This window comes from Nomascus leucogenys, chromosome 20, assembly GCF_006542625.1.
Source record: "Nomascus leucogenys isolate Asia chromosome 20, Asia_NLE_v1, whole genome shotgun sequence".
NCBI lineage: Eukaryota > Metazoa > Chordata > Mammalia > Primates > Hylobatidae > Nomascus > Nomascus leucogenys.
Window position 1 is genome coordinate 70432046 of NC_044400.1, and position 10977 is coordinate 70443022.

Below are 10977 nucleotides of genomic sequence, written 5' to 3' on the forward strand. Positions count from 1 at the left end.
CCTCCACCCCAATCTCCATTCCAAGTGAAGGTTGCGGTGCTTCCCAGAGGCCTTGGATCTCAACCCACCATGTGCTAACGAAGTCATTTTCATTTTCCGTCTCTTCCCTTCCCAGCGTCTCTCTATTCGGGTCCACATGTAACAGGTTTGTTATGTAGATCCAAATCATATAACAGGATTTACACAAGCACTGCACCAGTGGCCGTGGCATGGAGCAGGGCATGCCTTGGTGGAATGAGAAATCTGCAGAGCCAAGGAGGGGGAATTGAGACAGTTGATGAAGATGCCCAGACTAGGCAAGAGAGGATAGTCCTCCCCTCTGCCACAGACCTCCCCCCTGGCTCTGTCAGACAGTCAGCAGCACCCTTGTGAACTCTGCTGCTCGGAGCACCCAGGACTTCTGAGAGGATGGAGGAAAGGATGGCAGAGTGGGCAAGAGGCCCCGCTTTGGAACTGGACTGAGCTGAGCTTTTGGGTCAACTCTGCTCCTCTGGAGCTGTGTGGTTTTGGGCAAGTTGTGTCACATCCGTGAGCCTCAGTTTCCTTTTTTGTAAAAAGTATCTGACAGTACAAGTTTGACCATTTCATAGAGTTGTGAGGATCCCATAGGCAAAGGGGCCATGGAGGTCAGGTTACCCCACCAGGCATTTAGAGTCAGAAGAACTGCCGATCAGAACAAATAAGAACTACCTATTGGATACTAGTCTCACTACCTAGATAATGGGATCATTTGCACACCAACCCCAGAGACATGCAATTTACCCATGTAACAAACCTGCACATGTGACCCCTGAGCCTAAAATAAAAGTTGAAAAAAAAAGAGAAGGAATCACTGTCTGAGGCCACTCAGCCATCAGGAGTGGGGCTTCTGGGTTGTTTCTAAAATTCTTTCCTCTAAAGCATATTGTTTCTTGTGGGGTCAAATGTGATGGGCAAGAAACAGCTGTGCCAGTGTTGATGTCAGAATGTGAGGCATTGAGGGCCTTTCCTCTGACTCCTTTCCTTATACTAGGCTGCCTTCTGGCAGGGCTTGCTGCAGTCAGGCCATGACACGGGCAGCTCCGTGACTGCACTCCAGATCTCATGCCCCCTTTGAATCTCTAGTAACAACCACAGAAAAATGGTATAAAGGCATTTAATATCAAGCATAAATGGTACACGGTGGAATAATTGATAGGATTATAAAATAAGATTCTTAAATGGAATCATTAGAGAATGTAAAAATTCCCTGAGAATATGTTTAATGAGCTTACCAGGGGCTGAGGTAGGCAGAAGGTCTGAGGTAACTGCAGTTTCACAGAGAAAAGGGAAACTGTCAGGTCTAAAATCTCTCGAAAATCTCTCCTTTGCCTACTTCCACCCCTACTTTCTTATTTTTAGCATCAGAATGAGAGGTTTCCCTCTCCCTGGGCAACTTTAGTTCTTTCCTGGGTTCTTACCTAAATTTCCTTCTTGCTTCCTCCAGGTGGTTCCTTTATAGTGACTCCATGTCTCTCCAATTCCTCACTAGTCATTCTTTTAACAGGCAACCATTCTATACATTTCTATGCCTGCCAGGTGGCAGATATGTTCTAGACACTGCTGATGTAACTGCACATTAGTGTTTGATCTCCAGGAACCTATATTCATGAGGGGCAAGTTGCCCTAAACAAGTCTATGATATATAATGTTATATACATCAAGCCATGCAAGGTGCTGGGGAAAACACTAAAGCAAGCTAGGAGAGGAAAAGCAGGGGCTGGTGGTGATCATGGTGGCTCTATGGGGAGGTGATGGTGATGGACATTATGGGGCTAAAAAACCATTTTCAATTAGGTAGTTAGTGAAGGCCTCCATAGAAGATGATACGTGAGTAGAGACCCAAATCTTAAGAAGCTAGATCTGCAAAAATCTAAGGAAAGAGACTTCCAAGCAGGGAAAGTGCAAATGCAGAGTCCCCAGGCTTCATTGCCCCCTCCTCTTCAGTTGTGATTTATGCTGCCTCTCTAGATCCTTGGGGGATTGAGCAAAGGTATCCTCTGTGGTAATCTGCCCGAGAAAAACACTTTCTAAGTCACTTCAGCACTCATCCTTCTCTCGGGGTCTCCTTCCATGAACCCCAGACCTAAGACAGTAAGTATAAATATCTCTTTCAAGAAGTTTTTCTTTAAAGAAAGGGAACTGGGGTCAAGATTATTAGAGTCCAACAGGCAACTCACACTCAACATTCCCCAAATTGAACCTATTAACATTGTCTTCTCAAATTAGCTTCTCTTTCAACATTGCCCTTCTGAGAGAATGCTTGCATTGTTCATCCCAGCACAAAGGCAGAAACCTGGCTTATGTTCAGTTCTTCTCCAGTCAGTCTCCAAACCTTGTTGTTTCTACCTCCTTTACGTTAAACACGGAAGTCAGCAAGGCTTGACCAAGAATGATTTAGATGTGGTTGGTGGCAATGGGAACCACTGGAGCATGTTCAACCTTGTTTACCCAAAATAGAACTTAAAATAAAACCACAGCCAATTTGTTGGTCTTTGTTCTTGGCAGTCTCTTCCAAATTGTGCATTGCATATGCATAATGTCCATTTCATGCAGACTTTAAGGACAAATGGAAAGGCGGCGGGGAGGGCCTTCCACCATGTCCTTTAGCATTGTTGGGAAGACTGAAGCATTGCACATTTATTGTCCTTCCTTCAGGCTCTGAGGAAACAAATATAATCAGTGGGGAAATTCAATAGAAGTATAACAAAGAGCAAAGGCAAGAGGCAGGATTTTGGAGGGGAAATTAATTAAGCCAAACTAAAATGAATGGTTTAGGTTTGGGATTCTGAGGCAGGCTGGGCTATGGAACTGAGAAAGGAAGTGTCCCAGCAGGGAGCTGACTCGGGGTCCAAGATTAATTATCATTCATGACCTAATTGTGTAGTCAGAATGACCACTCTGCCAGTTCCCCTAATACAGGAGATGAGAAAAGGATGTGGCTCTGGAAGCTGGGGTTCTCACTTCCAATTTTCACTTAAAATGGATAATAAAATGGCCCTCCTCTGCCCTATTATTATTTGTCATTTTTATATTTTTAAAAGAGCCATTCCCTTCCAGATGGTTTTCTCCTTCCTTGCCAAATAACCAATAAACTTTCTTGTGATCTTAATATAAAAATGTGAGGTATATTCCCACTGGGTAGATGATGTACACCAGGTAGAATACTTATGCAGTCTTTATTCAGTTTACTTATTTATACTGCCTACTATCTGTAGGCTATCTCTTAAGATACTTCCATTTTGGTAATAGGTTCAATCAAGGGTAAATGTGATTTGGCTTAAAGTCATTTACTTATCTTGCTAGCCCTAAGAGCTGGGAACTACTATTAGCTCCATTCTATAGATGTTTAAATTGGGGTTAGAAGGTTTAAGCAACTTTTCCACAGTTACATGACTAGTGAATTAATGGAACCAGAGATTCAAAGTCAGACTTAGGTGGCTTCTCCAACTAACACATTATCTTTCACTTTGATAAAGTCTGAACCTGTCTATTGCATGTGACCAAGTCTAGCCACACATCTAGGTTGGTCTATCACTAACACTTTAATACCATTTTCATCAAGCAACAAACAATTAAAAGTTTATCTTCTGGGCTCCTTGGCTGCTACTAAAAATTGTTTGATAGCTCTATACTTCCTTTGGGTAAATCTCAAAATAATTCCAGGTGTGGCACTTGAGTTCCTTTGTATTATAAACCTATCTTACTTGTCCAGACTCACCTGTCCTCACCCAGTATCACCCCTACAACCTATATTTTATGCTTAAGCCAAACTAGACACATATGCAGATGTTGGCTATGATGATGAAGACTGTAAATATATTAGTAAGAACAAAGTGAAAGGCAGGAAAAAATGCTGGAGCCCTAGAGAGTGGGTAAGTGTGGTGGAACATGGCCTCTGGAACCAGACTATGTGGGTTTGAATCTTGGCTCTGGAATGTATGAGCTGAACAAACTTGAGAAATTTACTTGCCCTCTGTGCACTAATTTTCTTCTTTGAAGAACTAGGATTAATAATAGTATTTTTCTTATGTGGTTAAATGATATATAAAAATTGTGCAGAGCAGTGTCTTGTACGTAGTAATTGCTATATAATTATTAGTTACTATCATCATCATCATCATCATCATAAGACTGACCTAGGTTAGAATTCTCTCTCGAATTTTGTTTTCTCTTCCTTAAGGCAGGATATAATTATTACCTGATTGATGTGAGAAATAAATGGGATAATATGTTAAAATCCTAAACATAATATTTGATATATAATAAAATGTGAGCTATAACATGTTCTCATGACCTTTATTTCTCAATTTCTTCTTTCTTACTCAAGACTCTTGACATTTTCCTAACCTTGCTGAGGTCTCCAGGAAGTTGTTCTTGGTCTTTTTCTAAGCTCATTCCTCACTTGGGCTGCTCCTTTCACTGTGGTTGAACCTTGTTCACTGGCCATTGTCTTACTACAGTCGTCATCTGTATATGGTGACATGTAGGTAGTCAATGCTCATTAACTCCCAGATGTCACTAAATATCCAGAAGTAGACACACAATCTCTGTCCTCAAGGAGCTTGTGACAAATAAGGACACAAGTTAAGTTCATAGAAAAAGCTACAGACTTTGAAATGTTCTTTAGAATTCACCGTGTTGTAGACTTCAAGGGATCTGTCATTTTGACATGTGCTTGGGAGCTATTTGTACTGTACTCATTATGTTTCCCTTTACTCTGCTGAGTACCCAACATATAAAAAGTAATAAAATACTTTGCTTTAAAACACTCTACTCAGTTTGTTGGAAGAAAACTGACATGTTTGCTTAATTATACTGGTATTAATTGAAAGCCTAGTGTGCTAGGAGCTGTTAAAAAACAAAACAAGCAAAAAACCAGATGTATTATCTACCATTGTGCAAATTCTACCCTAGTGAAGAGCGTGATAGTACTAAATGCAACGATTGTCAATGGTGACATGTTTAATGAAGAAAATAAAACACCAAAGTGGGATAGAATAATTGGGGGTGGAGAGCAGGGAGCTACTTCAGATTTAATGTACAAGGACACTCTCTCTGAAGAGATGACAAGGCTCTGAAACCTCAGTGCTGAGAAGGAACCACCCATTACAAGAGCTACATGAAAATACTTTTAGCAGAGGAAACATCAAAGGCAAAGCTTTCATGGTGAAAACCAGCTTGGATGTTTATGGAAATAATTCTGAACCCAATAGAATACAGAGCAAGTGCTATGGAAGCTCTGAGGGGCAGGGAGCAGTCTCTAGGAGGATGTAACAACTCTGTACAATAGGGCTCAGTAAACTTTTTCTGCAAAGAGCCAGGTAGTAAATATTTGGGGTTCTGCAGCCAGATGGTCTTTGTCACAACTACTCAACTCTGCTGTTGTAGCACAAAAACAGCTATAGACAATATGTAAATACATGGGCATGAATGCGCGCCAATAAAACTTTATAAAAATAGGCAGAAGACTGAATTAGCCTGCAGGCTGTAGTTTGCTAATTTATGGTTTACAATATTAGACAAAGGACTTACACGTGCTGTAGCAGATTGAATTTTTCCATGGGACCACACCAATATATTCTGTGTCACATTCTCCTATTACTGTGTTTTGTTGACACTCCTCCATTGTGGAATCGGGGACGGGAGCGGGGTGTCTATACTTCTTCCCCTTGAATTTGGGTGGGTCTGGAACTACAGTAGATGTGTTGCTGCATGACTTCTAATACTAAATCATAAAAGATTGGGCAGCTTCGCCTTGACTTGCTTGGAGCACACATCTTGGGAGCTCTGAGATTACATATAAAATGTCCTGCTAATCTGAAACTGCCATGCCGGATACTCACATGGAAAAACTATATAGATCCCTGGCCCTCCCTCATTGATTCTTTCTAGCCCAGGGGCCAGTCATGTGCATGAGAGAGCTTTCAGATGTTCTAGATAATTCTAGTTCCCAACCTTCTATCTACTCTAGGTGAAGCCAACAAAAAAAGGCTCTACAAGATTACAGATTCAAGAGCAAATTAACTGTTTTTGTTGTTTTAAGTCACTAAATTTGGGGTAGTTTGTTAGGTAGCAATCAACCAATACATGTTTTTTTTTTTTTGATCTTTAATAGCATTTAATTTTTTTCAATAACTCTAAGAAATATTGTATAAAATACTCATTTATACAGGATTTGAACTCAAGCCCACAGAGAGGAATTCATGCAGATACAATTCTAAGAGGTCATTTTAGCAGAATAACAAGATTATTAATTAGCTGCATTAAATTCAGGTATTTCTTACTTTGAATTGTAGTTCTCATAATCTCTACATCTGGTGGGAGGGATCTGTTCAGGGGTAATTGAATCATGACGGTGGTTACCCCTATGCTGTTCTTGTTCCAGTTATTTTGTTTTTCCAAATTAAAATTTCGTTCGATTCTTCTTTATGTCTTATATTTTCTTGCTGAGATTCTGTTGTTGTTGTTGTTTCAAGAGTGTTTATAATTGATCATTGGAACATTTTCGTTTTGGTTGCCTTTCTATCATCTGATAATTTCAACATGTCTGTCACTTTGGTGTTGGTATCTGTTGATTGTCCCTTATTTAAGTTGAGACATTCCTTTTTCTTGGTATAATTAGTAATTTGGACTCTATCCTAGAAATTTTGAGTATTAAGTTATGAGACTCTAGTTCCGATTTAAGTCTTTTATTTTATCAGGTGGTCAACCTGATATGGTGACATGTAAGTAGTCAATGCTCATTAACTCCCAGGTGTCACTAAATATCCAGAATTAGACACACAATCTCTGTCCTCAAGGAGCTGGTGAAAATGAGGACACAAGTTAAGTTCATAGAAAAAAGTACAGACTTTGAAGTGTTCTTTAGAGCATTTCAAAGAACTTTGGAACCTATTTAGGTTCAGAATTCATATCCTGGCTCCCTTTTATTATTTAAATGCCAAGTTGTATTTAACGTTTCTGAAGTGCTATTACAGTTTGCTCAACTTGAGTGTTACCTAGATGACAGGACTCCCATACCACAGTGTCCATAGTGTCCACAGTGCAGGAGGAAGGGCAATGCCTATCACTGCAGGATTGGGGTGGAAGTTAGAACTCTGTCTTAGGCTGCACCTAGAAGTGGTATTTTGTCCTTACTCAAGTCCCAAGGTCCCTAGCGTGGTGTCCTTTTCTCCATCTCCCAGAGTTTTCTACTAGATGACTTATGCATTTTGTCCAGGGATTTTTAAATTGTGATTATCAGAAAGAGCAAAATGGAATACATTTATCACGCATTCAGAGCCAGAAGTCATTTTTTACTCGAAGGGCTATGCTTTTCCACTATTTCACACTCTCTCTGAGGCTGTGATATTTGAAACAGTATGTGTCCTGCCCGATTTCAGATTGTATCCTGAACATTCAGACACATTTCTTCTACTGTTCTCGTCCCTTCAATTTTTCTATTTCTCTCTATATGATATGGTTTGGCTGTGCCCCCACACAAATCTCATCTTGAGTTATTCTTATAATCTCTACATCTGGTGGGAGGGATCTGTTGAGGGGTAATTGAATCATGAGGGTGGTTACCCTCATGCTGTTCTTGTGATAGTGAGTGAGTTCTCACAAGATCTGATGGTTTTATAAGGAGCTTTTCCCCCTTTGCTCAGCACTTCTTCCTCCTGCTGCCATTTGAAGAAGGACATGTTTGCTTTCCCTTCTGCTATAATTGTAAGTTTCCTGAGGCCTCCCCAGCAATGCTGAGCTGTGAGTCAATTAAACCTCTTTCCTTTATATATTACCCAGTCTTGAGTATGTCTATTGGCAGCCTGAGAATGGACTAATACACTACATAATACTGTGTCACAGTTATATCCAGAATATTGTCTCTCTTCTATATGGTACTTTCAGTCTCTCTTGTATCATGTCCCTAAAGAGAGGAACACTATTGTTACTACTTATATTCAAATCACTGATTGGCCTTGTTCACTGGAAGATGGAATCACAGAGTGTTTTAGGAAGGATACATGGGTCAGCCTTTCTCTTCCGTACTGCTAAAGCATAAAGGGTCAAAGTAAAACTCTGGATGCAAAGAACCTTTGTTCTCTCTGCTCCTTTTTTGCAATAATCCATAGTGTTTTAACATTTGAAACTGGAGTTTAGGCACTTAGAGAAGTAAAACAACTGGAAAACTAATGGAGCATTATGTCTCACTTAGTGAAGATGAGTGTTCCCTGTGGTCCAGTGCAAGATCCCAGTTTACAGCATTGGGTGTTGTTAGTTTTAGCTACACTTCAGCCTTAGCCACGGTTCAACCCTACCCAAGTTGTGTGCGTGTATGTGTGTGTATGTCTGTGCATGTTTGTGTGTTCTTTTATCTCCCTCACAACCCTTGGACAAGTGGATTCAGTCAGTAAGAAAGAAGGATAGACAACCCAAAGGTGGCTGTACAAGAACTGATTGGCAGTGTTTCATTAGTTACATTAGGAAAATGAGCCAAGTGATGGTGGAAGGGTTTTTTGGTTGTTGCTGTTTTTTTTTAACATGAAGAATAATAAGTGTGTGTCCTAAAAATCACATGGAATAAACACGGGCAGGTTCTCAGGGATCATCTGTGAAAGTGAATATTCTCTCTTTCTCGTTTCCAGGCATTGTGATAACCACCTGTGCCATGTGTCTGCATCTATTCCCTTTCTCTCTCCTGGCTCTATGTGGAGTCCTCTTACAACTCTCAGAAAATGAATTTCTTCTAAGAGAGAAAAATACTGCTCTTTTCTATTTTTATTTATTTTTTAATTGACACATTTAGAATTGCATATATTTATGGTGAACTGCATATGTTTATGGTATATAGCATGATGTTTTGATATATGTATGCATTGTGGAATGATTAAATCAAGCTAATTAGCATATTTATTACCTTGCATACTTATTTTTTATGTGGTGAGAACATTTAGAATCAACTCTCTTAGCAATTTCCAAGTATATCATACATTATTATTAAGTATAATTACCATGTTGTATAATAGATCTCCTGAAAGTATTCCTTATTACTAAGTGATATTTTGTATCCTTTGACCAACATCTCCCCAACCCCCCTGCCCCCTAGTCCCTGCTAACCACCATTCTCTTCTTTTGCCAGGAAACTGGGTAGCTGAGTTGTACAAATCATTCAATCATTAGCCTTATTTCCCCTTGTTATAGAGGGAGATGGCTCAGACTCAAAGACTCAAAGGTAGCCTGAGGGATTATAAAGAAGGTAAAATCTATCCCCTGACCACTATGAAAAACTTGCAGCTCCTTTATTTTTTTTTTTTTTTGGCGATTTTCCAGAGGTAGCAAAGAAACTGCTACTGCATGAATATCAGGTTCCAGGAAATTGAACTTCCACCTCTGTACAAAAGGAAGATGGATGTTTATGACCCTCCCCCGCAAACGAAGTTCAAACTGTCACAGGGGTGTGGATACAGGGGAAAGCGCTTTAATTAGCCACTTAGCTTAGATCAAGGGCCACCAACATCAGACCTCATCTTTGAATAAGCCCTTTCTGATAGTCGCATTTCTCAATGCATTTTAGGGAAACACAGTTTATTTATTCAGCCAAGTTAAGCTTAGCTGAGAAATTGAAAAAAAAAAAAAAAAAGAAGCGATCAAAGTTTTGTTTTCCACTCCCCATCTTCTCAATTCTTTTGCCAATTTCATTCTCCAGCTTCCCTTCAACAGAGCTTGATTTAGCAAGAAAACAGTGGGTTCATTTACCCAGCAAGAGAGTGCTTTTCATGTTTGAGCTTTGAAATGAAAATTGTCTATGGGCAGGCTTCTCTGCAGCTCTGTCTGAGAGCAGCAGGGCCTGTCATCATGGCTCTATGGACTTGGGGGAAGGAAGTTGAAGTTTGGAAAGAGCAGGAATGGGTAGTGTTTTCTCTAGGTAGGACCCTGCAGTGGTAGAGAGCAGAAACCCAAAGCAATGGGAATACTGTGCTCTAAGGGGTCTGGGGTGATGGCATTTGATTTTCAGCCCATATACATTACATAATTTCACCCCCACCACCCTGTGACACCCAGCCATATAGACTTTTGATATAAATATGACAAATGATCCCAGCCTCTATGCCAGGAGAATTTAAATCCACATTTTCATGCAACACATCTATAGACATCCTTAAGGTAAAAGTAGATGCAGAAACAGACATCTTTCTCCAAAGACAGATTGGATTGCTTTAAAATATTTTAACAACATCTACTTTTGAGCTTCTGCATTTCAGTAGGAGTGGTACACAAGTGAAAATCACGTTTTCTCTTCTGTCCAGATTCGTAACTTGATGATAAAGGTAGTCACAGACATGAATAATTGTCAGGTACATGATACTCAGTAATAAATACCCAGAGTCCCAACACATACATGCAGGATAAGTAAGGGCTGGTGCCTTGGAATTACTTCATATCTGGGTTTAATGCTAGGTTATGCCTCTTATTAACTCTGTGGATCTGGGAAAGTTATTTCATCACTCAGAGACTCAGTTTTCCCATCCATAAAATGAGATTAACAATAACTCACTTTGTAAAGATGAAATGAAGTTGTGCAAAGAAAGCAACAGGCATGCATCTGTATTGTACAGTAAATGCTCAAAGACTGATAATCCTACATCCCAAAATAACTTTGGGATGGTAGGGGAAAGAGAAAGAAGCTCCAATCCCCCAATCAAGGGGGATTGGAAAAGGTTTGTTTGTTTGTTTGCTTTTTGTTTTGTTTTGTTTTGTTTTTGGTAGGAGATGGCTCTGGAGGTAGTGTTATGCCACTGGACAAGAATGCAGTAAAGGCAACAACTTAGAAGTTTACTTCTAACCAGACGTGAAAAGTAGAGTATGAGGTTCATGGTGGGCTGATGGTGCAGTGGGAAATTATCATGTACAAATAGGATGGGCCCAACATACAGAGGATTTTGAGGGCCTGGATGAAGTATATGCACTCGATTGAAT

General features: G+C 40.0%; 1 long non-coding RNA gene across 2 annotated transcripts in view; it reads left to right on the top strand.

The window, feature by feature from the left end:
* The window catches only part of LOC115831863, a 183901-nt gene extending 175015 nt beyond the window's left edge, over positions 1-8886 (top strand). For both annotated transcript variants that reach the window (XR_004027353.1, XR_004027354.1), the window contains one exon: positions 8646-8886. This is a non-coding gene — a long non-coding RNA (uncharacterized LOC115831863). The remainder of the gene's footprint in view (positions 1-8645) is intronic.
* Positions 8887-10977: the final 2091 nt, after the last annotated feature.